Raw genomic sequence first — 25467 nt, 5'->3', positions numbered from 1 at the left:
GAGAGTGTGGCGCAGTGGTTTGAGCTACAGCCTCAGCGACCTGAGGTTTGGGTGAAACCCTGCGCTGGAAAAAAAAAGGTTTACATGAAGTTATATATAGAAGAGAAGAGTAAGGGGGGGATAGAATTACATTTTAGTGAAAAGCCAGGTTTTCAGTTGCTTGCGGAATAATTGGAGGGAGTCCAGGTTCCGCAGCGGGGTAGTAAGGTCGTTCCAAAGACCTGTGATTCTGAAGAGAAGGGATTTTCCCAGTTTGCCTGCATAGCGAATACCGTGTAGAGAGGGGAAGGATAGTTTATAACTTTGGGTGGGTCTGGTAGATTCAGGACTCGAGGAGTTATAAAATAGTGGGATTAAGGGAGGAAGGATGCCGTGAATGATCTTAAAAGCCAGGCAGGAGCATTTGAAATAGATTCTGGAAATCACTGGGAGCCAGTGAAGTTTGGCTAGGAGTGGGGAGACATGGTCAGACTTGCGTTTTGCAAAGATCAGCCTGGCTGCAGTATTCTGGATTAGCTGGAGTCTTTGAAGACTTTTTTTTGATAGGCTTAAGTCAGTGGTCTCAAACTCACGGCCCGGTGGGCACTTGCGGCCCGCCAGGTACTGTTTTGAGGCCCTCGGTATGCTTATCATAATCACAAAAGTAAAATAAAACAGTTTCTTGATCATATGTCTCTTTAGCTATAAATGACAATATTATTATTGAAGACTTGGCCAAAAGGAAAGATTTATAAACTATGAAGAGTTTGACCTCATGCAAAATTGTCATTTCTTTAATAAGACATTAACTATTTTTTCTGTGGCCCTCCAAGTACTTACAAATCCAAAATGTGGCCCTGCAAAGGGTTTGAGTTTTAGACCACTGGCTTAAGTAGATGGCATTGCAGTAGTCTAGTTTGGAGAGGATGATGGATTGGACAAGGACGGCGAAATGTTTTTGGCGGAAGAAGGGTCTTGCTTTCCTTAGCATGTGGAGGCTGAAAAAGCATGATTTAGCCAAGGAGTTGAGGTGGTCATTGAGGGAGAGAGAAGAATCGATAATGATGCCAAGGACCTTTCTTGAGAACTGCCTGAGGATAGTGCGAAGAGGGTGGGCAGGTGTTCCAATTTCATCTGTACCGAGAAGGACCAGGAATGGAGTCTCATTATGCAAGCTGGATTTATGATAGCTCCTATCTCTTAGTGGTTGAATATATAAACTTAAGTATATTTCACTACAGCTCTTTAAAAAGGCCCATTAATAACAAGATATACAGTTTAATTGACCTGTTAGCTATTAGAGATGTCTGCTTTTTTGCTAAATCTCCCAGCTAAAGACAATGTTATATGAAATCTTTTATGCAAAGCTGTCAAGTACTAATAGAATATCTTTTGATAAAAGGTAAATACAACAATATCGTTTTGAAGCATTTTTTTTTAATTTAATTTTTATTAATTTTCCAATAGCAAACACCATAAAAGATATACAGAGGTATACAAAAACATTTAAATGTTTGCAAATATTCCCTTCCACTAGAATTTGGCTTGCTGAAGACCCCAGCTTGAAGACTCCAAAATGTGTCTTTAACATCCATGTACAAGAGTGGAATTTAAGAGATTAACGAGCATTGGACCTGTTTCAGCTCTTTTGGTAATGAGGGGTACAGGGGCACAGAGTTAATCTCTCTCAATTTGTGGCTCTCGGGGGTGCTGCGATGTTTTAGAGATCTTGAATTGTGAAAGCCTCCTGTTGAGCTGAGCAACTGATTGCGACTCAATAGGACGCTCTGGAAACTAGAGGAATTAAAACGCAAAAGTTCCTTTCTCTCGGAATATAATTGTATAGTTCATTTCAACTATAACATTACTACCATGCACACATAGGATAGATAGATCTTCTTAACTAGATTAATCGTTGCCCAAGGTCGAGCTAATGAACCTGTTTGTCTTTCAGGTTTTTGTACTGGCAAGCATAGCCAAATTTTCAAAAGTTGTCATGAAAGAAAGATTGTGGAACAACGCAAAAACCGAATGCAGAGCACCTAAATCTTTCGTAACAAAGCATAAATAATTAAATCGATGCAAATAAAGAGACCTAACAGTAATGCACACTTAACTGCAAGAACAAGCAATGTTGTATATATGGAAATACTTAGCGAGCCCTTATGAAAAAAATGAAGAAAACTTTAAAGACATTAAAATGGATCGTAAGTTTGAGGGCAGCCCTTACTGATACAACGAAGGGGGAGAAAGGGACTAATGATTTACTAAAGTATATGCTAAAGTCTTGATTCCAGCGTCTAACCAGTTTTCTGCATGGAACCTAATTTTTATAATTGCTTAAATGACGTGATAATGGAAAATGCCATTTATAAGCCATTTTAAAACCAGTTAAAAAACATGAATTAAAGTTCCACGTGGAAATTGACATGCCGCCTACCGATGCCTAAAACAAGGTGCCTACCTGTGCTATTTGAAAAATGGACATGGTTAGGGGTGGCGTTTGGTCATAGAATGACTTAGGCATATACACAATTGGAAAAGGTATGACAGACTAAATTATACGTTTTGGTGGACAAATGTTTGTACCACGTATAAATGTGAGAAAATGAATGCAGAGTGTTTGGGGTTTAGCAGTACATTTAATAAAGTGTGGAACCCATTGACTATATTTGTAACATCATAATACCAAATACCATAATACCAAAATACCTCTCTCCCCACTTCGCTACGAGTTGCACCAATAAGAAATCCCGCAGAATTCAGCTGTTCGCCTTCCCCTCCATAAAATTATGTCAGCTCAAAAGATTCCTCGACAAAACCTTCACCTTTCAGGCGGCTAAGCTGAACCCTTGGCTACCCGAGGCCTCGACCTACCTCGACTTTAGAAAACTTCTCAAAACATACCTATTCCGCGAACAGGACCTCTAACCCTCACTCCCCAGCAATAATCCAACTCCCGCCCTCCCCCCTCCACTCTCCTCCCCCCCCCTCCCCTCCTGTGTTTCTCTCTCCCTCCCTCTTTCCGGCCAATCCAACTTGTCGCTGCCTGTAACTCTGATAAATTTCTGCTAAAATGTTCCAACATTTCCTTCCTCGTTGCTTGTAACTCCGACAAAATGTTGTAAATCTGTGTGCAGATCGGATCCTAATTAATTGATGTGAACCGCCTAGAACTCATTGGGTATGGCGGTATACAAGAACATAATAATAATAATAATAATAATTGTAATGTATTTATCTATTTATTTTTTTGTGGTTGGTGGACTTCCTTACACATCCAGGGGAGGGTGGGGGGTGGGAAAGGTATTTTGATTATTAAAATTACCTGATTATAATATTATAATTACATAATTTGACTTGTATTAAATCTGGGAAGGGGGGGGGGAGAAAATGATTGTTATAAGTATAAATTGTATGTTTAATAATGCGTTTTATGAAATATTTATGTTCAGATAATTGTATTGTATTGTCTAAGTTTTGAAAATCAATAAAGATTTATAAAAAAAAGAAAAAAAGAATGACTTAGGCGTCGGTAGGAATTTGTGTTTGGCGCCGGTAACTTAGGCCAGGAGAACCCTAGCCAAATATACCGGGGCCTACCATTAAGATATTTACTGATGCCTAATTTGAGTTATGTGCCATTCTATAAAAGACGCCTAGCAGTTGATTGACGGCCATGCCAAATGGTGCCTATCTGTTAGGTGCTGCTTGGCGCCTTTTCTATATATGTTATCTAAAAAATTCGGCAATGACTAGTGCGGTTCTAAGTGTCACCCCTCTCTTTAAATCACTTCACTGACTCCCTAACTGCTTTCGCATACAGTTCAAGCTCCTATTGCTGACCTACAAGTGTGTTCATTCTGCTACCCCTCAATATCTCTCCTCTCTCCTTATACATCTCCCAGAGAACTCCATTCTTCAGATAAGCTGCTCTTAGCTGTACCCTTCTCCTCCACTGCTAATTCCTGACTTTGTGCCCCCTATGCCTGGAATAAATTACCCGAGTTTGTTCGTCAAGCCCCTTTCCTTACCTTATTTAAAAGCAGACTGAAAACCCACCTGTTTGATATAGCCTTCAATCCATAACCCTATTTTTCACTGCCCACCAACCCAGCCAGCTGATTAACCGTTCCTCTTAACTGTACTCATGACATCCTGTTTAGACTGTAAGTTCTTTTGAGCAGGGACTGTCTTCTTTGTGACTCTGTACAGTGCTGCGTGTGTCTGGTAGCGCTATAATAATAATTCAGAGTAGTAGCACTAGTGTGAAGAGTTTGTCTTTGGGAAGCAGAGCTGCGCTTGTGATGTCACAATGCCTCATTCCACCAATAAGAGCCAACCTCCTCAGTGATGTCACAATGGCTTGATTGTCCTGTTCTCCCCTCTGCCCTCCAACCCAGCCAGCTGATTAACCGTTCCCCTTAACTATATCCATGACATCCTGTTTGGCTGTCTTGTCTGTTTAGATTGCACGCTCTTTTCAAGTTTCAAGTTTCAAGTTTATTTGGATTTGATGTTTCGCTTATAAATCTAAGCGAATTACATAAAAAATGCATTAGCATAGAACATTAAGATATATTTTACTACTTTACAAATAAAGGGGCTGTGACAGACTGACAGTACAGACAAACTAAAATACACTAGGGAGAAACATAAGGCGTAAAAGTTACAAATTGTAATTTCCCAAAGGGAAGAAAAGAAGAATGTGGTGGGGGGGATAGAAACATTTGGATTAGGGTATGATGAGAAAAGAAAATAACCTATTCTAAGACTTCAAGGAAAAAGTTATTTTAGAGATTAAATGATGTCTTGAAGAGAAATGTTTTTAGGTTGGTTTTAAATAAATTTAGATCTTTAATTTCTCTAATATACAAAGGAAGAGTATTCCAAGTAAGAGGTGCCATGACTGAAAAGATGTCATGGCGTCTAGTTCCTATTATTTTTAATGAAGGGACCATTAGTAGCCCTTGTGTATTAGACCGAAGAGAGCGATTTGAAGTGTGAGGAATTAAGAGCCGATCTATAAATTGTGGTTCATTGGTGGATATTGTTTTAAATACTAATAATGCTATTTTATATGTTATGCGTTGGTTAATTGGCAACCAATGTGATTCTATCAAGTAAGGGGTTACATGATCATATTTCTTCCCACCGTGAATTATTTTAATTGCGATATTTTGTATTATTTGTAGGCGTCTTTTTTCCTTGTGGTTGATATTTAACAGAAGTGAGTTACAATAATCTAATTTGGATATTATGAGAGAGTGTATTAAAATATTTAAAGATTTTGGTTCTAAGTATTTAGACATTGAGCGGATTAGGCACAGACGGTAAAAGCAGCTTTTGACTATATTGCTGATGTACTCTTGATAAGAAAATTTGTCATCGATTATTACTCCTAATATCTTGAGTGATGTTGCTAGTTCGATAATTGTATTGTCTATCGAAAAAGGGATAGAAAGCTTTAAGCCCTGTTTTGACGGAAAGAGTAGAGCCTTTGTCTTAAATATGTTTAAAGCAAGTTTGTTTTGTGTGAGCCAATTTTTAATTATTTCTAATTTTTGATTGATTTGAATTATTTCGTTAGAATTTTCTGGGTTAACAGTGTGGGTCAATTGTATATCGTCAGCGTAAGCATAGGCGATAAAGCCTATAGATTGGCATAGGTTGAGTAAAGGAGATAGAAAGATATTGAATAACAATGGAGACAAGATTGAACCCTGAGGAATTCCGTAATTGAGCAGGGACTGTCTTCTTTGTGACTCTGTATAGCACTACGTATGTCTGGTAGCGCTATAGAAATAATTAATAGCAGTAGTAGTGAGTGCAATTCTATAAAAGTTAGGTGCGCATTATAGAATCATGCTTAGCGCCACCTAAGCGTGCGTAGACGGCACTAAACTAACATTTAAGTTCACCTTATTTATGCCTTCACTTAAGTTAGGCGCTTAACGGCTCCTAACTCAAAAATATGCCCCCTAAGCACACCCACTTTGAACTATGCACTTTGCACTAGGGTCTGGATTCTCTATATGACACTGATATTGGCGGCCACCTAAAAAGCGGCTTTTTGAGGGGCTTGGGCCAGGGGTGGAGAGCAAGCTGCAGTACAGTTCTTTGGAATGCACGTTGGTAAAACGTAGTGATCTTTTGAGGGGTGGAGAGTGAGCATTCCCGCCTGAATCAGTTAACGCGGTACATTACTGTCTGCTAACTGGTTAACGCGGGATTAGCAGTGAGCCCTTACTGCCTACACAACGAATAGCGGTAAGTGCTCACACAGTTATTGTTTTTTATGGCCACACATTCATTTATTTTCATAGAGTCTGCAAAAATGGGAAAGATTAAATTATTCATTTTGGTGGGAATCCCTATGTTTAACATGGAAGCGTTTATGGCCATTCAGAAGGGATTTTATAAAAAATTTATGGAAGTTTGGGAACCATTAACTAAATATTGTAAGGATTGATTTATTTATATAAATGAGGAAAACATATACATCCGGGGAGGGGGGGGTATGTTTTGGCACTGGTTAAGAGGTATAGATAGGTTGTTTACAGGTCATTTTATGAGTTGGTCAATTGGAAAATGGGTGGGGGAAAATAAGTCTTGTCATTATTTCTATTAAGTTTATTGTGCTATAATGTTTATATTTTATATAAATGTATCATCTCTTGTGCACAATTGTAGTTTAAAAATGAATAAAGAATATTTTTTTTTAAGTTGTAAGCTATTGATCCTATAGCTTTGTGTTTTGATCCTGTAGCATGTTATTGACTCTGTATTGAACGTATCTCTGTTCCTGAAAACTTTCCGTATGTATCCTTGTAACCCGCTCTGGGCTCCTGGGGAGGACGGGCTATAAAAATGAATAAATAAATAAATAATGGCAAGATTAAGGCATGACCATTAACACACACACACAAAAGGAAAAGGTATGACAGACTAAATTATACGTTTTGGTGGACAAATGTTTGTACCACGTATAAATATGAGAAAATGAATGCAGAGTGTTTGGGGTTTAGCAGTACATTTAATAAAGTGTGGAACCCATTGACTATATTTGTAACATCATAATACCAAATACCATAATACCAAAATACCTCTCTCCCCACTTCGCTACGAGTTGCACCAATAAGAAATCCCGCAGAATTCAGCTGTTCGCCTTCCCCTCCATAAAATTATGTCAGCTCAAAAGATTCCTCGACAAAACCTTCACCTTCCAGGCGGCTAAGCTGAACCCTTGGCTACCCGAGGCCTCGACCTACCTCGACTTTAGAAAACTTCTCAAAACATACCTATTCCACGAACAGGACCCCTAACCCTCACTCCCCAGCAATAATCCAACTCCCGCCCTCCCCCCTCCACTCTCCTCCCCCCCTCCCCTCCTGTGTTTTCTCTCTCCCTCCCTCTTTCAGGCCAATCCAACTTGTCGCTGCCTGTAACTCTGATAAATTTCTACTAAAATGTTCCAACATTTCCTTCCTCGTTGCTTGTAACTCCGACAAAATGTTGTAAATCTGTGTGCAGATCGGATCCTAATTAATTGATGTGAACCACCTAGAACTCATTGGGTATGGCGGTATACAAGAACATAATAATAATAATAATAATAATTGTAATGTATTTATCTATTTAATTTTTTGCGGTTGGTGGACTTCCTTACACATCCAGGGGAGGGTGGGGGGTGGGAAAGGTATTTTGATTATTAAAATTACCTGATTATAATATTATAATTACATAATTTGACTTCTTGTATTAAATCTGGGAAGGGGGGAGAAAATGATTGTTATAAGTATAATTGTATGTTTAATAATGGCGTTTTATGAAATATTTATGTTCAGATAATTGTATTGCATTGTCTAAGTTTTGAAAATCAATAAAGATTTATAAAAAAAAGAAAAAAAGAATGACTTAGGCGTCGGTAGGCATTTGTGTTTGGCACCAGTAACTTAGGCCAGGAGAACCCTAGCCAAATATACCGGGGCCTACCATTAAGATATTTACTGATGCCTATAAAAATGAATGAATAAATAAATAAATAATGGCAAGATTAAGGCATGACCATTAACACACACACACAAAAGGAAAAAGGCTGTTTTTACAGCTGCAGTAAATATGGCATTAGCTAGGGTTGCCAGATTTTGTCCTCAAAATAAGAGGGCGTGCGGCCCCGCCCCTTTCCACCCCATTTTGCCCATGGCCCCGCCCCATCCCCAAACCCCGGCCCCACACAAGCCCCGTCTCTTTGGGGCTGCGTCTGGAGGGCATCTGCGCATGCACAGACACGACACAATGACATCGCACACATGCGCATGATGTGATTGCACCGCATCCAGACGCGGCCCCCGAGCTCAGTGGTTTTCAAAAACTCAAAGAGCCAGTTTTTGAAAACCCATCCGGATGCCTGGACAGTCCTCTAAAAGAGGACATGTGTAGGTAAATCCGGATCTCTAGTAATTTATTTCTTTACTAGTATTTTAGCCCATTACATTAACGGGTGCTAGAATATATGTCTGTCTGTCTTTATTTCTGTCTCTCTCTCTGTCCTGCTGTCTTTCTTTCTGTCTGTCTTTCTGTGTCTCTCCCTGTCCTTGTGTCTTTCTTCTTTTCTTTCTGTCTCCCTTCCTCCCGCTGGTGCTAGAATATATGTTTGTCTTTCTTTCTGTCTCTCTCCCTCCCTGGCCCCCTTTGTCTGATTGTCTTTCTGTGTCTCTCCCTGTCCCTGTTTCTTTCTTCTTTTCTTTCTGTCTCCCTTCCTTCTGGTGCTAGAATATATGTCTGTCTTTCTTTCGGTTTCTCTCCCTATCCCTGTCTTTTTCTTTCAGTCTCTCTTCCTCCCGCTGTCTTTCTTTCTGTCTCTCTCCCTCCCTGGCCCCCTTTGTCTGTCTGTCTGTCTTTCTGTCTCTCTCCCTGCCCCTGTCCCTGTGTCTTTCTTCCTATCTCCTTCCCTACTTCCCTGTGCAGCGGCAATTCTCCCCCAGTCTAGCTCCCCTCCTGTCCGCTGGCAAAACCGCGAGAGAGGAGCCTGCACGGACCGAACAGCCCGAGCCCCGACCAGCTTAACTTTCCGGCGGCACCTCTCACGATCACCGCCTTCTCCGACGCAGGAGCGGCTTGTGAGAGGAGCCGCTGCAGCGTCTTTTAAGTTAAAAATAAACTTCGGCCCGGCCTGTAGGTCAGGGGTTTCTCGGGCTGACCGGCACCCACTGCTGGTGGCTCCGTGCTCGCCCGCCACGGCCTGCAGCCGCCGACAGCTGCCTCTGGGGAAGAGAAAAAGAGAGAGATTCACGCGCATGCGCACTTCTACCTGCGGTACCCTACAGCACATGGAAAACAGGAGCACGCAGGTGGGAGTGCACATGCGCGGCTTAGAGTTTTATTATATTAGATTTATATATCACTTATAGCCTAAGTGGTTTACATTCAGGTACTTAAGCATTTTTCCCTATCTGTCCCGGTGGGCTCAAACTCTATATAATGTACCTGGGGGCAATGGGGAGATTAAGTGACTTTCCAAGGGTCAGAAGGAGCAGCATAGGATTTAAACCCACAACCTAAGGGTGATGAGGCTGTAGCTCCCACCACTGTGCCACACACTCCGCACCATCTTAATCCTAGGCTTAGCATGTGGGAAGAACACAAGGATGTGCTAAGCAGTGGCGTAGTAAGGGTGAGCGGCGCCCGGGACGTTGGCCCCTCCCCTGCCGCGCGTGCGCCCCCTTTGCTTTCCCCGTACCTTTTTAACGTCTCGGGCGTGCATGCCAACGTCGGCATCTGCTCGCCCTTTGACATCACTTCCTAGGCGCGGGTCCTGGAAGTGACCGTCAGAGAGAGCGCCGATGTCGACGCAGGTAGCAACCTCGCCTCAGGGAAGTAGAAAAGGTACTGGGACAGGCAAGGAGAGGAGCGGGAGTGGGGGGGGAGGAGTGGAAAGGAGGAGGGCTGCCACGCCCAGGACTGACCGCCCCCCACCCCCCTGCATCCTCTTTACTGTGCCACTAGTGCTAAGTCCATGTTTCCCTGTAGCTTAGTAAAAAGACCTATTACTCTCCTAATGCTCTCACTAAGGACCTAAAAGCTAGTCAAGGAGGAGGTAATCTTAAGTAAAATGGCATTTTGCATGCCAAAATGCTCCTGTGAAAACTTCTGGAGGTAAAGGCACTGAAACGTATGTGATCATGCCCTTTGTGCATGTAATTTTATAAAGATTTTTTCACATGCAAAACCAGTTGCATTAAAAGGCCATTTATTACATTACATACAGTACCTCTGCGTAAGCATGTAGGAATCCATGCCTATAAGGTTGTCTGGAGGAGTTTCTGGGGTGGAGTTATGAGTTATGATGTACCGGCAGATTTTACAAAGAAGCCATGAAGTAGCAAGCAATGACTTTACTAAGTAGTAAATTTATAACAAATTGGAGAAAATATTTCTTCATTCACGTGTAATTAAACTCTGGAATTTGTTGCCAGAGAATGTGGTGAAAACAGCACGATGTAACTAAATTTTACTTTTTTTTATGTTCCTGGGTAATCTTTCTTAATTGGCTATGCCACAAAATATTTAAAAAAATGGTTATCGTTCCCCTCAAACTTTGCTTTTGTGACTAGGACATTGATATTTTGAAATTTACCTTATTTTGCAGAACACTCCAGATTGATTACGAGCTGAGTAAACTTAGGGGCCCTTTTACTAGGGTACTGCCACATAGCGAACAATACCAGAGGTGCGCCGTAATTGCTGCTATTGTAAGATTCGATTTACCACATGGCAATTCAGGCGGTAAGGCTTACAATGGCTGAAGATGGAATTGAGCGGGAGATTGGGCGGTGCGTACCCACAATGCCCTGGTGCCTTGTGATAAAGACGTTTGGCACTTCTTGCCACTGAGTTAGCAGAGAAACCTTTACCGCCTGCAAAAAGGCAAGTGGTAATGGCTTTTCAGACATGCTGTTACCGCAGCGATTGTGGGTGGAAACCTACCTCTTGGCCGACATGCCTATGAGACACACTTTTTTGACCCATGGTCATTTCTGAATTACCACAGGACAAAATCAGCAGTCGGTGCCTTTTGCACTAATTTTGTCCAGAGGCCTAGTAAAAGGGCTCCTTAGAGTAACTTCAAGAACTTTCTAGAACTTTCCATCAATATAAATAGTAGTACAGATCTTAAGCCTACCAGCTCAGTTCACTTCCAGCTACCTAAGTGGTAATATATCTGCATTGTTTTAGATTTGCATCCTGAGGCTGCAAACATCCGGCCGATGCATTTTGCTATGTATGCGGCCAATTTATCGAGACAAGAGGGAAAAAGTACTCCATAGAAGCATCTTCATAGATGTGGAATTGCCTGCAAGGCATATTTTGACATGTCTGTTGGGGATCAAGATAAACCTTGGGCACCTCACTTCACTTGTGAGCACTACCCCCAAAAAACTCTGGAAGGTAAGACAATTTTGTTTCTTACTAGGATGGTAGAATTTTCTGCTATAAAATTTCTCTGAATGCTTAATTTTTAAAAAATATTTAAATTTGAAAAATTTCAATGATATTTGAAAATATATCATATGTGAAATATGTGGTGAGAATTTCATACACATTAGTCATAGGTGAAATAAATTTATTGTTTTCATTACCACAATTTCATTTTTTTCTTCTACAGGATGGTGCAGAGGAGAAAAGAGAACCATGACATTTTCTATGCCAAGAATTTGACGGGAACTCACTGACCACTCAAGCAACTGCTACTTCCACACGGTTGACCCTTCCAAACATCAAACTGGCAAGCGTGCATCTATAATCACATATCCGGACATTCTTTCATCCATCGCCCTGGTGCCACATTGCCCTGAGCTCCCCAGACTCAGTCCCCAGAGAAAGAGCAGCTTTGTTCAGAAGAAAGCAGCAAGTCGGAGGGAGGGAGATTTAGATCCAGCTTACAATATTGGTGGTGCAGCTGATGAGAGAAACCTGTGCTCTCCAAACCAAAATGACCTCAACGACTTGATCAGAAATCTTGGTCTCACCAAGTCCAATGCCGAGCTTTTGACGTCTAAGCTCAAGCAGCGGAACTTGCTGGATGAAAGAGGAAGCATCGCCAAGCTTTTTCCACCTTCTTCACCCATCAAGATAGGCTCTGCTTCTGCCACAATGTGACCAGTCTGTTTGAGGCTATTGGAATCACCTATAACCCGAAAGAGAGCGTCTCTTCATTGACAGCTCATCCAGGAGCATCAAAGCCATGCTGCTCCATAATGGGAAGAAAAACTTGTCTTTTCCACTGACTCACTCAGAGCATCTCAAAGAGGATTAGGTGCCTTGAAGTATGATGAGTACAACTGGGAACAGTGACATAGTAAGGGGGCGGCGGACTGCCCCGGGCACCATATGGACCCGACACGGTCCATATGTTCTTTCAGACTGACCACCATGCCCCTGAGCCAGGCCTCTGATCAGAGGCCAAAACATGGACCGTGTCAGGTCATCAAGACATATGGAAAATGATGTAATTCAAACCACCATAGGCTATGTCTTTTCAGAAAATGCTGCAATTTTAAAACACCCTATGTCCAGTAAAGGCTCCTTTTATCAAGCCAAGACACGCTAGCGGGGTTAACGCACGTGACTTTTCATCATGCACTAACCCCCGCGCTGGCTAAAAACTACCGCCCGCTCAAGAGGAGGTGGTAGCGGCTAGCGCAGCCGGCGGTTTAACACGCGCTATTACGTGCATTCAACCGCTAGCGTGGCTTGATAAAAGGAGCCCTAAGTCTATATTTCGAAACCTGTATGTTATGACTATACTGTAAAAGCTGAAATTTATACCTCTGTGTACACCAAGTTTGTTTTTCCCACCAGTTTGTCCTGCTTATACTGTGAATGGACTCTTGTAACCCGATCTGAATGAATGAATAAATAAATAAATATAATGGGCCCCTAAGTTTTATAGACTCCGTACCTATATCAGCTCCTAACTTTAGGCAGACTTTATAAGAATCAGGGTCAAAATGTATATTTTGTAGCACGGCTCCTTCACAGGTTCCCTTTAGATTTCCAGCTTTATAAAATCCAGCATTTATTCATGTACGTGGCAACTTACACATACGAGTAGTTTGCAAACTCATGGCTTAAAAGTGTGATTACCATCCTCTATGTCAGGGGTGCCCAACACGTCGATCGCGATCGACCAGTAGCTCAGGAAGGCAACGCGAGTCGATCGCGGAGCCCATCCCGGGCTCCGTGATAGACTTGTGTTGCCGTCCTGATCTACCGGGCCGATCAGCCTTCCTCTCCAGTGTTCTCTCTAGGGCTTTTTAGCTGGGCGGTCCACCCAGCTATCATCTGCTGCTGCCGCCGCTGCTGAACATTCAAAAAAAAACAAAAAAAAAACCGGCTTGGAGATTTCAGCCCGTAGCGAACTTATGCTCCGTGGCTCTAATGTGTGCATGCCGGCTTCCCTTCTCTTCCCTCAGAAACCGGAAGTTATGTCCGGGGGGGGGAAGGGAAGCCGGCACACACATGTTGAGAGCCCAGAAGCAAACGTTCGCTATGGGCTAAGGCGGGAGACAGGTTAGTGAAGCATTTGCTCTTCTTGCTGCCGGGTCCTGCCTACTTTCTGTTTCTGCAAAGGCAGGACCCGGCAGCATTTCCCCCAATAGGTCGATCGCGATCTTGGGCCAATCAGCCTTCCTCTCGGGGAGAGGAATGCTGGTCGGCCGAAGCAGGGACAGCTTGGGGCGGCGTCGGCTTTCGGGCCTGTTATTGGTGGCGGTTTGGGTCCTGGTCCCCGATGGTAGTGGCTTGGGGGAGGGCAGGGAGGGAGACAGAAGGAAAGAAGAGAAACAGAAAAAAAAGAAAGGGAGGCAGAGAGAAAGAAAGGGCAGGGAAGAGGAAGGAAAAGTTGGGGGAAGGAATGAGGTCTGTAGGAGAGGAAGCATACAGGCTAAAAGAAGGGAAGAAAGATTGGATGCACAGTCAGAAGAAAAAAGTGCAACCAGAGGCTCATGAAATCACCAGACAAGGTAGGAAAAATGATTTTATTTTAAATTTAGTGATCAAAATGTGTCTGAATTTATATCTGCTGTCTATATTTTACACTAAAGTCCCCTTTTACTAAACCGCAATAGTTTTTTAGCACAGGGAGCCTATGAGCGTCGAGAGCAGCGCTGGGCATTTAGCGCAGCTCCCTGCGCTCTAAAAACTGCTATCGTGGTTTAGTAAAAAGGGAGGGGGGTATATTTGTCTATTTTTGTATGATTGTTACTGAGGTGATAGTGCATAGAGTCATCTGCTTTGACCTCTTTGAAAAACCCTGATATAGGAATGATAATTAACATTTTCTATGCGTACAGTGTGCGTTGTGTTTTTTTTTTAAATTTTATTGTTGGTAGATCATTTTGACTTGGTCATTTTAAAAGTAGCTCGCAAGCCCAAAAAGTGTGGGCATCCCTGCTCTATGTGTTCAAAGTCCCAAGTGATGTCACTTTTTTTTTTTTTAACATATATCTACAAATACACATGCATTTCCTGTGCTATTCTATAAACTGCCTCTGGAGTTAGGCACCCATCCACGTGACTAACATTTATGTGTAGGCATTTATGCCAAAGAAAACCAGGCCTAAATGCCTACTATGTCTAAATTGTGCTCAGGTCAGGTGTATTCTATAACAGTGCCCCTAACTTCCAGGAATGTCCTCAGCCTGCCCATGCTCCTCCCCTGGCCACACCCCTTTCTAATTAGTACTAATTAATGCCGATAATTTCTTGTTAATTGTCAGTTATCATACCTGATTGGTTTGTCAACTAATTAACACACACACAGACCTCTTTACAAAATCATAGCACGGTTTTTAGCACTGGCCACAGTGGAAACAGCACTGATGCTCATAGAATTCCTATGAGCATTGGAGCTGTTAGTGCCACGGCTGGCACTAAAAAACGTGCTATGGTTTTGTAAAACGCGGGGGGGGGGAGAGGGGGGGGAGTTGCAAGCTGTTCGTTTGATATTCAGTGTGAATAAATTCCACCATGTGACAAAATATTACCCAAAATTGCACTGGCTGCCAATTGAGGCGAGAATATTGTTTAGGTTTGATTGTATATGTTTCAAGGGCTCCTTTTACGAAGGCTCGTTAGGGCCTTAACACACAGAATAGCGCGCGCTAAAATGCCACACGCGCTAGCCGCTATCGCCTTCTCTTGAGCAGGCGGTAGTTTTTCGGTTAGCACACGCTAATCCGCTGCATGCGCTAAAAACGCGAGCGCACCTTCGTAAAAGGAGCCCTAAGTCTTTACATGGTCTCTTACCCAGTTATTTTCCTGACCACTTTGAATTTGTTAATAGAAAATGCCCTACACGGGATTCGCAGATATTTGACTTTCCATCTATTAAGGGATGTGTTGACAAATGATTCTTTGGCAGAATTCTATCTTATCAGGCCGCTATATGGGATAAACATCTTGGTAATTTTATATTAAGTTCCAACACCTATCTGGCATTTAGAAAATTGTTTCATTTTTACTGACATTTTAACATAAAAAATGTACATGAATAAATTAAAAACACGGAGATTTTACTATTAAAATGTTACTTACATACAAATCATAGATGCAATGAGGACTAAAAGCATCTATGCTATCTAACCAAAGTAAGTATGAAGTCATTTATTCAAAGACAGCTATAAATACTCCCATTTAGACCTGGGACTAAATTAAAATTTGATTATGAAAGACCATTAAAATTACATTTATATATTATAGTCAATAATACCAGTTGGATAGTATCTATAATTGGGGTGAAGAAGAAATATTTGCTATAGGTGACCAAATTTTATTAGATTTAAAGCTTTTATTAGTAAGGGAATTAGCTTTACATTCATATTTATGAATCTTCATAATCGTTGCCCACCAGAATGATGTGTTCAATAACTGAACTGATTTCCAATGTGAAAGAAGAAGGAGCTCTCGACGGGCGTATGGTAACACGGGGCTGGGAGGCCTCATGTTGCCAGCGAGGCAAGGTGGGGGGGGGGGGGAGGGGATAGTGGACCGTTAGTTAGGGAAACTTATTAGAAGGAATAGGGGAGGGGTTACCGCCTAAAGACAGGGCTAGGATAGGGTGAAGTCGAGGTAGAGGGGCGGGCAGAGGAAATGGATAAATCGGGACCCTGGAGGACTCAGTTGTTTCAGGTCCTCCAGGGCGGTTTTTCTCCCTCCCACCCTCCCTCGGTGGTGGCCTTGGTGGCTCGGGGAGGTACTGGGGCTCATCTGGCGATGAGCGGGGGGCCAGCTGGGAGCCCTGCCTTGGGGTCAGGTGACCCGGGTTAAAGGGGCATGAGGTCATGCCACCCCTCGGACGCTTGCTGTTTGTGGCGGGGTCGGGGGCAAAGGTTAATGGATACATGGGGTAGCTCGGGATGAGCTTGCTGATGTTGTTTGTCAATAGAGGGTCAATATGTTTATGAGGTTAAGTTATTCATGTTAATTTATTGTTATGGTGAATTTAATAAAGAGCTGCGGCTATATACCATAATGAAGTGTGTTGGTTTTTATTTAGGGGTGGGTTATGGGAAAAGGGGTGTTGATGGGTAGCAACAGAGACTATCCAGATCCCGCTGTTATCATTTGTATAGTGACAGCAATTAATGTTTCAAGTAATTTGGAATGCCATTTAGTCCAACACCTATCTGGCATTCAGAAAATTGTTAAAAACGTCTTTGTCTGGTAAACTCTTTAACGAATGGATTGTAATTCACTGTGAATGTCCAGTGTCTTTACTCTGTAAACCACACAGACCTGAGAGGTGGCTGCGGTATACCAACATATTGCTACGTTATGCTTAACTCTGCAATGCGCACAGATTTGTGCACGCAACTTTGGTCGCAGTATATAGAATCCGGGGGGCGTGCATCTTGTGTACTGCTAGCCACGCTTTTGTACATGCTCTAAAATGAATATTTTTTTACAAAAAACTATCATGCATTAAACATTCTGTGCTTAGATCCATTGTTTCAGCTTTTAATGAATAGTTACTTTCAACCTCACCATTTTGCTATTCATTGCTTCTCTAAGAACAAAATGCATCAACCAAAAATGAATGAAGCTGTCCAGGAGAAAATTCCATAGTAGCTTTACTGTCAGTACCCATCATAAATAACCATGACATCATATGATTCTTATCTACGGGTTGCTGTAACTGATCGATGGCATCAGCCTAGTTGTGTAAATAGCTTCTAATGTCCCATCTTCCACCTTCAAATAGGTTCTGATTATTTATGATAGCTGTTAGGTTACAAGTCTGAGCAGTGGCCTGGATTTATTTTCTTCTCATAGCTGCTATAGATTCCAGGTTGTATAGGATTATTTTTAGTTAGGATGAGGAACTGGGATAGGACTCTCATGAGGCCTGCTATACTCTCATCTCCTATGCTTTATGCCCTGTATCAATTTGATTATGTAAAATTTAAAAAAAAAAATTAAAAATGAAGGCTTTTTCTACTTCACAACACCAAGAGGAGTCTGACCACTCTCCCCAGTACTAGTTTCTGTTTATTGCGAGCTTCTATACAGCTACCAATGACTGGGGAGTCAATTCAGAGCAGTTTACATGAGCTTCTGTAAAGGTGTTACGCAACATGAGCTTCGGTAAAGATGTTACCATACAGAGTTACAAAGAGCTTCTGCGAGGTGTTACAATACACGGGCTCTATACAGGGTTAGAAAGAGCTTCTGCGATGTGTTACTAGACGTGGGCTCTATACAGGGTTAGAAAGAGCTTCTGCGATGTGTTACTAGATGTGGGCACTATACAGAGTTAGAAAGAGCTTCTGTAAGGTGTTACAATACACTGACTCTATACAGGGTTACAAAGAGCTTCTGCGAGGTGTTACAATACACGGGCTCTATACAGGGTTACAAAGAGCTTCTATAAGGTGTTATAATACACGGGCTCTATACAGGGTTAGAAAGAGCTTCTGCGATGTGTTACTAGTCGTGGGCTCTATACAGGGTTATGAAGAGCTTCTGTGAGGTGTTACAATACACGGGCTCTATACAGAGTTACAAAGAGCTTCTGCGAGGTGTTACAATACACGGGCTCTATACAGGGTTAGAAAGAGCTTCTGCAATGTGTTACTAGATGTGGGCTCTATACAGGGTTAGAAAGAGCTTCTGTGAGGTGTTACAATACACGGGCTCTAAATAGGATTGCAAAGAGCTTCTGCAATATGGTTTTCTAAAAATGTGAGTTATTGCATAAAATGCCTTTTTATCAATGTACCAATGCAGTATGTGAAAACATAAAAGTAATATCTATATTTTTGGACCCCTGTTAGATTACAAAAATTAGATAGTTCTAAGTCAAATAGATGCTGGCACTGTCATCTCAATATAGAGACACTGGATCATCTGCTTTTCTTTTGTCCCTTGATACTTAGATTTTGGCAATCTATTTGGAGTCAAATCAATAGTTCCAGTGGCATTGACATATGATACAGTGCTGTTTGGCACGCTATTGAGGGCCAAGAGTCCAATAACTTCATGTAATAACAGATTACTTTTCATCATGACAGAAGTTGCCATACAACTTATTCTGAAAAATTGGAAAAATTGGGACAGGTTAAACTATAGTTTTTGGTGGGAATCCTTGTGCCATACTTATAAATTTGAACGTGTGAGAGCAATACAATTGGGACATTATAAGAAATTCATGGAGGTTTGGGACCCATTGACAAAATTTTGTACAGATTGATTATTAGTTTTAGCCTTTTGATTTCACACATCCAGGATGGGTGGGTGGGTGGGAGGGGAGGGGGGATATGCCTTTAATTTATTATTTGATCACACTTTTGTTTGTCTTGATCAATGGTGTTACTCTTGATTGTCTTTATGCTGTATGAAAGAGTGGGTGGGGGAGGGGATATGTTTTATTATATCATTTGATGGAATTAAGTGCTGTTTGTTTGTACATTGTTTGATTATGGGCTCCTTTTACAAAGGTGTGTTAGGGCCTTAATGCACGGAATAGCGTGCGCTAAAATGCCACGCGCGCTAGCCCTTGAGCAGGCGGTAGTTTTTCAGGTAGCGTGCACTATAGCGTGTGCTAATCTGGTGGGAACAACTTCAATTCACACAGTTTTTCCAACTTTAGGGTTTTTTTTTTCTGAACAACCCTAACAACGCACATATGTAGATACGTGATAGTTACGCTGCAATATAAATTATTTACAAATAAATAAATAAATAAATAACTCCTAGTGCTGATGATGAACAGAGCAGCACTTACAAAGAAATGCAAATACAGATTTGTACTTGCTGCTCTCATCACAGAAAACAAACAGCAAGGGCATACAGCAAAGTCATTGTTTAACTTCTACAGCCATTCAAGCTCTTCTTCCCAACACTGACAGTTTTAAGTTCAAAGACAGCTAGAAACGAAACCTGTCTTCAATAGCAGTAATTAGCATCTGTTTAGTGTTCGATGACTAATTTTCCCAAGAAAGCCACTGAAATAAAAGTGTAAAGCTGAATAATTCTGTGATAGTTACCTCTTTTGCTGATCTTCCAGTGCGTCTCTGGCCGACCCATCCTGTCAAAATCCTTTATTTCCTTTATGATTCATTAGTAAATGTATAACTTTGACTGATTACATGTAATCTGTGAACTGCTTCTTCCTGTAGAAATGATCTTTCTTTACGTAAGATGCAGGTTTCTGAATACTTTGAGACATAACTTCCTGTTTGCATTTTGTATGTGTCATCAATAAAATAAAATTTAAAAAAAGGTTGAGTTTAACTGATGCCAAAAGGGAAAAATAGGCTGACAAATCTAGAGCCAGACATTTGGGTCTAGATTTTCCCAAATTGCATTCCAACAGAAAGTGCTTTATTACAAAATAAAAGTGGAGCCAGAAAACTAGATTTTGCATAGTAAAATTTTGTAAATGGAAACACAAATAATTCAGGCTGTAAAACCTTCAGAATTTGCTTAGTATAAACGAAGAAGCCATTTCTCTCACACAATGCCTGATAATTCTCATGTAGTGCAACCGACTTTGCTCCCCAAAATTCAACATATCCCTTCCTGACCTGCTTTCCTTTTGTGTTCTTCCTACGATTTAATTTTTATTTCTTTAATCTTCAGTGAACTGAATGTCCCAGTGGCGGAGAAGGGGGGGGGGGGGAGAGAGAGAGAGACTGAGACTCTGCTCTGGACTGACAATTGTGGTTTTGTTACATCTAGGCTCTGGTGGCAGGCCAGGAAGTGGGAACTTAATCCAGCTATTTTACGCCAGGGTGGATGATTTATTGCCTAGTGTCCTCGGTGGCAATTGGACCCCTTCCCGCTGTCACTCACAAACTGCAAGGATGGGATCCTTAAGAAGAGTTCTCTTGCGATCTAAAGAGATTACAATGCTTGTCATAAAATCTCTTTTAGAGCGGGGAAGTGGGTATGAAAATGGAAAAGAATGGAAACAATCAGAAGAGGAGAGAAGATGGATGTTCTGTAACCTTTTCTCAGAGACCCATTCCTTCCAGTTTTTTTTTCTCCTGTCTTCAGCGGGGTTTTTTTGTTTTGGCAGATGACAATGCGTAATGGCCTGATAAATTGATTTTGCAAGTTCCCTTTCTCATCTCTTGGGAAGACACTAACTTATTGGGACTTCAGAGGGTTCTTAGAGGCAGAAGACAACAATTCGTTTGTTGAGGATGTCAGAAAGTAGCTTCAAAGTTTGGGCCAGGAGAAATCCTTTCTGACAGATCAGTGCTGACAGTGTTGGCAGCTGTTAGGGAAAAGCAAAGCTGGAGACTCCTTAGGAATCTTGGGAGCACAAATTTTTTTTTTTTTTTTGCAATACGTTAACTCTGTGCGCTCCTTTTACTAAGGTGCGCGCTACAATGCCACGCTAACGCCTCCAAAGAGCTTGCGTTAGTATTTTTCATTTAGCGCACGCTAAAAAGGAGCCCTGTGTAGTTCAATAGAGTCTGCCATTGCTCTTTTCACGCCAGTGCGCTGCTATCAATGATTAATGCAAAATATGAGCTGGCTTTTTGGCAATGTCATTTCATTTGGATTTAGTTCTGCCTTTTCAACACAAGGGACATAAAGATTCGGCAGCTAGTTTCCCCTGTTTCCAGAGGGCTTACAACCCCCTAATATGTGTTAGTGCCCTTCAACTAATGTAAGCTCAAAAATTATCAATGGGGTCTATTTACTGTGTGCTTAACTCAAATTAATGTAACTTAGTAACTTCGCTCAAACTTTGTCACCTCAAAAGATTCCTGGACAAAACTTTCGCCTTCCAAGCAGCTAAGCTGAACCCTTGGCTAGCACAAATGATACTCGAGGCCCCCACTTACCTCGGCTTTAGAAAATTACTTAAAACCTACCTATTCAGCAAACAAGACCCGAATTGCCCCCCCCCCCCGACAATAACTCCCCGCCTCCCCACTCCGCCTCCCTCATGAGGCCTTCCCTTTTTCCCTACTTTCCACATCCTCTCTGTCTTGTTCGATTAAAGCTGTAATTCTGATAAATAATTGTAAATCTGCCTGTCTATGCAGATCCTAATCTAATTTGATGTAAACCGCCTTGAACTCGCTGGGTATGGCTGCCTCACTGACATGAAAACTTGGATGTCAAACAACAAGCTTCAACTTAACGCATCCAAAACCGAACTCCTATGGATCAGAAACAAAAACACCAAATACCTACGACCTACACTAACATGGGATTCCACTCGACTAACGGCAACAGATCAAGTTCGCAGCCTAGGAGTAACCCTAGACGAACACCTATCCTTATCCAACCACATATCCCAAGTAGTCTCCACCTCCTTCTACTACCTTCGCCAACTGAAAAGGATCAAACCCTACATCTCCAAACCAGACCTCGCCCAACTCCTATACGCATATGTCCTCTCCAGAATGGATTATTGTAACTCACTATTTAACGGACTAACCAAAAATAATATCAGACGCCTCCAACGGGTCCAAAATGCAGCCATCCGCCTCCTACACAACCTCAACTACCGCGATTCCATCTCCCTGGCACTCCATGCTGAACACTGGCTCCCAATTAGCCAACGCTGTACTTTCAAAGCCCTAACAATTGCCCACAAGAGAATCTACTCCACCACCCCCTCCTACATAAAATCCAAACTTCCCATCTACAACCCCACTCGCACCCTCCGCTCAAAGTCAGAGACACGCCTATGCGTCCCCCCCGGAAGATCCCTGCTCACAGAAACTGCCCACAAACGATCCTACAGCCACTTCATTCCACACCTCTGGAACCAACTTCCCCCCCAACTTAGACAACAGAACTCATTACTAGCATTCCGTAAATCGGTAAAGACCCTCCTCTTCAATTAAAGATCTCCTCTGTCTCTCCCCCCCTTAAGCCCCACCCTCCACTCTCCTATCTCCCTCCCGAAATTCCAGTATGACCCTCTCTTACCCTATCCACTAAAAATTTGCATCTATATGCTTATAACTTTCCGTAAATTAAACTACGGTATTTCCCCCTTCTCTCTCTCTGCTTAATCTCCCTGTATTCAATTCTCTCTAAAAACTATAAATCCAACCACTAAACCTGTTGTACTACTTATATGTCTAGTTACTCCGCACTGTGTATGTTCATTTGTAAACCGTTCTGAGCTATTGGGAGGACGGGATAAAAATCTAAATAAATAAATAAATAAAATAAATAAATAAATAAATATAAGAATAAACTATTATTATTATTATTATTATTATTAAAAAAAACAAGAACCATCTCGGCATAGTCCTGAGGCCAGAGAGGGTAAAGTGACTTGCCCAAGGTCAAAAGGAGCCCGGCAACATTTGAACCCTCATCTTCCTGGCTCACAGCCTGCTGTCCTACCCGCTAGGCTACTCCTCCGCTCAGCACTGATGTATGGATCAGATGTGACTTCAGGGTTTAGAGGGGTGAGAGGACAACAGATTGAATACACATGTCCCCCATTTCCTCTGCCTTTCTTACCCTTCCAGCCCCCAATTTCCCATTCCTGGTCCCTCCTCCGAGTCAACAATCTTCTCTTCTGTTTCCACCCTACTCCCATCCCCCACCCCTACCCCTTTCTCACCAACAAATGCATTTACTCTATAGCTCCAGTCCAGCCTGCCTCTTATTTCATCTCTCTTCTTAAATTCCTCCTCCATTTTTTTTTTCTCATTAGCCAAGCTGTTCTTGCCTCTGCTTTTCTCATTGTTAATTCTAAACTCTGTTCTTCTGTCCTACCTCACGGTATACCTGCTTAGATTTGTCGCTAAATATATCCATCCAAATCACCCTTCAAGACTCTCAAAATCCAAAATCACTAACTTTTCCCATCGTGTTCCTTTTAAATTAAATAAGTTCAGATATAATACAGTAGATATATAAAATGATACTTTTTATTAAATCAACTTACTACATTTTATATTTTAGGGATAATTTTATAACAGGTCATCATCATACGAGTGGATAAACCGGTTTTCAAAGGGAAGCATGCACCTATTCTCCTGTTGAAAATTACCCTACAGAAAATACAAACCCCCAGTTACACCTGCTCTTTGACACCCATAAATGTCCCTTATATGCACATATGTGTATTTTAAAAGATAAAGACTGCCCCATTCCATCCCAAAAAGCACATCTTCCCACATTAAATAAACTTATACATGGGGGGGGGGGGGGTAGTTGGAAGACAGTGTTGCATGTGGAAAATCCAGAAAATCACCTATTTTAACATGATTTTCTAAAGGCAACATAAGTATCTATGTGCCCTTAAAAAATAATCATTAAAACCAGTCCCAATGGCATGCAAATTTGCAGATGCTCCAAAGGTGTGTGTGTTCTATGAGTGTACCTGCATATTTATAAGAATATAAGAACATAAGAATTGCCGTACTGGGACAGACGGCCATCAAGCACAATATCCTGTTTCCAACAGTGGCCAATCCAGGTCACAAGTACTTGGCAAGATCCCCAGAAAAAGTAAAACAGATTTTATGCTGCTTATCCTACAAATAAACAGTGAATTTTCCCAAGTCCATCTTAATAATGACTTGTGGACTTTTAAGACCTTTTTAAAACCCTGCTAAGCTAACTGCACTAAGTAACATGATTTTTGTTCCTGGGCAGTAAATGTAATTTCCTAATTGTTCATGCCTAAACAGTATAAAAAATGTCTTGTTATTTTCCATGAAACTTTGCTTTTGTGACCAGGATAGTTAAATTTTGCAATTTACTATTTAAAATCTGAAAACACCGAATTTTCATCTTTTCATTCTTATAAAGTCATGAAAAGCAACACATGAATCAAAATTAACATGCATTTATATTGAAGTTAAATAAAGATGACCTCAGAAGATTTAGAATGGGTAATTTTTTTGAGATTTGCGATTATATTGTAGGTCAATTTCACGGGTCAGCCCTCAAATGTAGTCCCCCGTCATGTTTTCATTATATTGTCCTTGTAGCAGCATTCAATATCACGTCCTGGTCCCATGACCAGGAAGTGATTTCAGAAGGGGGCTAAGGCTGGCACAAACTGGAGGTGAAAAATGCTGCTCACACTGGCAAACATTTCAAGACGTACATGGAGAGGAGGAGCTCTTAATTGGTGAGGCCCGACTTTAGTACAGGAAGAGGCAGTCGGAGCATACCGTGAGTGATTTCCTTTACTCGCCGGTGCTCCGGCTGCCCTCTCCTGCCTCTTTGGTTGCCTTCTCCTGCCCGGTCATTCGCAGTCAGAAAATACCGCAAATGACCGGGACCACGAATCATGGACTGCGAATTCGTGGGGGAGCACTGTACATTTATATATATGTACTTGTATGTTTATGTATATATATATATTGTGTTTGTATATACATTTGTATTTGTATGTGTTTGTAAATGTATATGTATTTATATGTGTGTGCATATATATTGTGTATTTATATAAATATGTATTTGGGTTTTAATTTGAATTTTTACAAATAAATATTGTTATCTCCGAGGTTGACGTATACTGCCTTACTCCCCACTTGGTTCCTTTTTCTCTTTTGGAAGCTGACATCGGCAGCTGCCTAAGAAGAAGCCGATGATCACATGCCAATTAGAGAATGACACGGTGACAAAATTCATCACCGTCCCCGTCCCCGCGGATAACCGCAGGAAATAATCCCATGCCATTTTCTAGTGTCCATTTCAACCTCGGTCCTTCTACACCAGCATTCTTCAAAGCAAAGCTTGCGGTCAGTGGTTGTGGCCATTCATACTCTGATTCTTCCCTCTCTCCTTAAAGAATGACATGAAGATGGTTTCCCGCGGTTATCCGAGGGGACGGGGACGGTGATGAATTTTGTCACCATGTCATTCTCTAATGCCAATCACACATTGGCATCCAAAAGAGAATCATGTCTACAGTCCCGGTCAGATGTCTGAAATGTAGGCCAAACTAAATTGACTCAAATTGGTATGTCCAGAGACCCATTA

The 25467-nt window shown here is 41.6% G+C and overlaps 1 protein-coding gene across 3 annotated transcripts in view; it reads left to right on the top strand.

Moving 5' to 3' along the window:
• The window catches only part of MECOM (MDS1 and EVI1 complex locus), a 759237-nt gene that overhangs the window by 369233 nt on the left and 364537 nt on the right, over positions 1-25467 (top strand). The window lies entirely within an intron of this gene.

This window comes from Geotrypetes seraphini, chromosome 9 (assembly GCF_902459505.1).
Source record: "Geotrypetes seraphini chromosome 9, aGeoSer1.1, whole genome shotgun sequence".
Taxonomy (NCBI): domain Eukaryota; kingdom Metazoa; phylum Chordata; class Amphibia; order Gymnophiona; family Dermophiidae; genus Geotrypetes; species Geotrypetes seraphini.
This window is presented reverse-complemented; position numbering and strand designations above follow the sequence as displayed.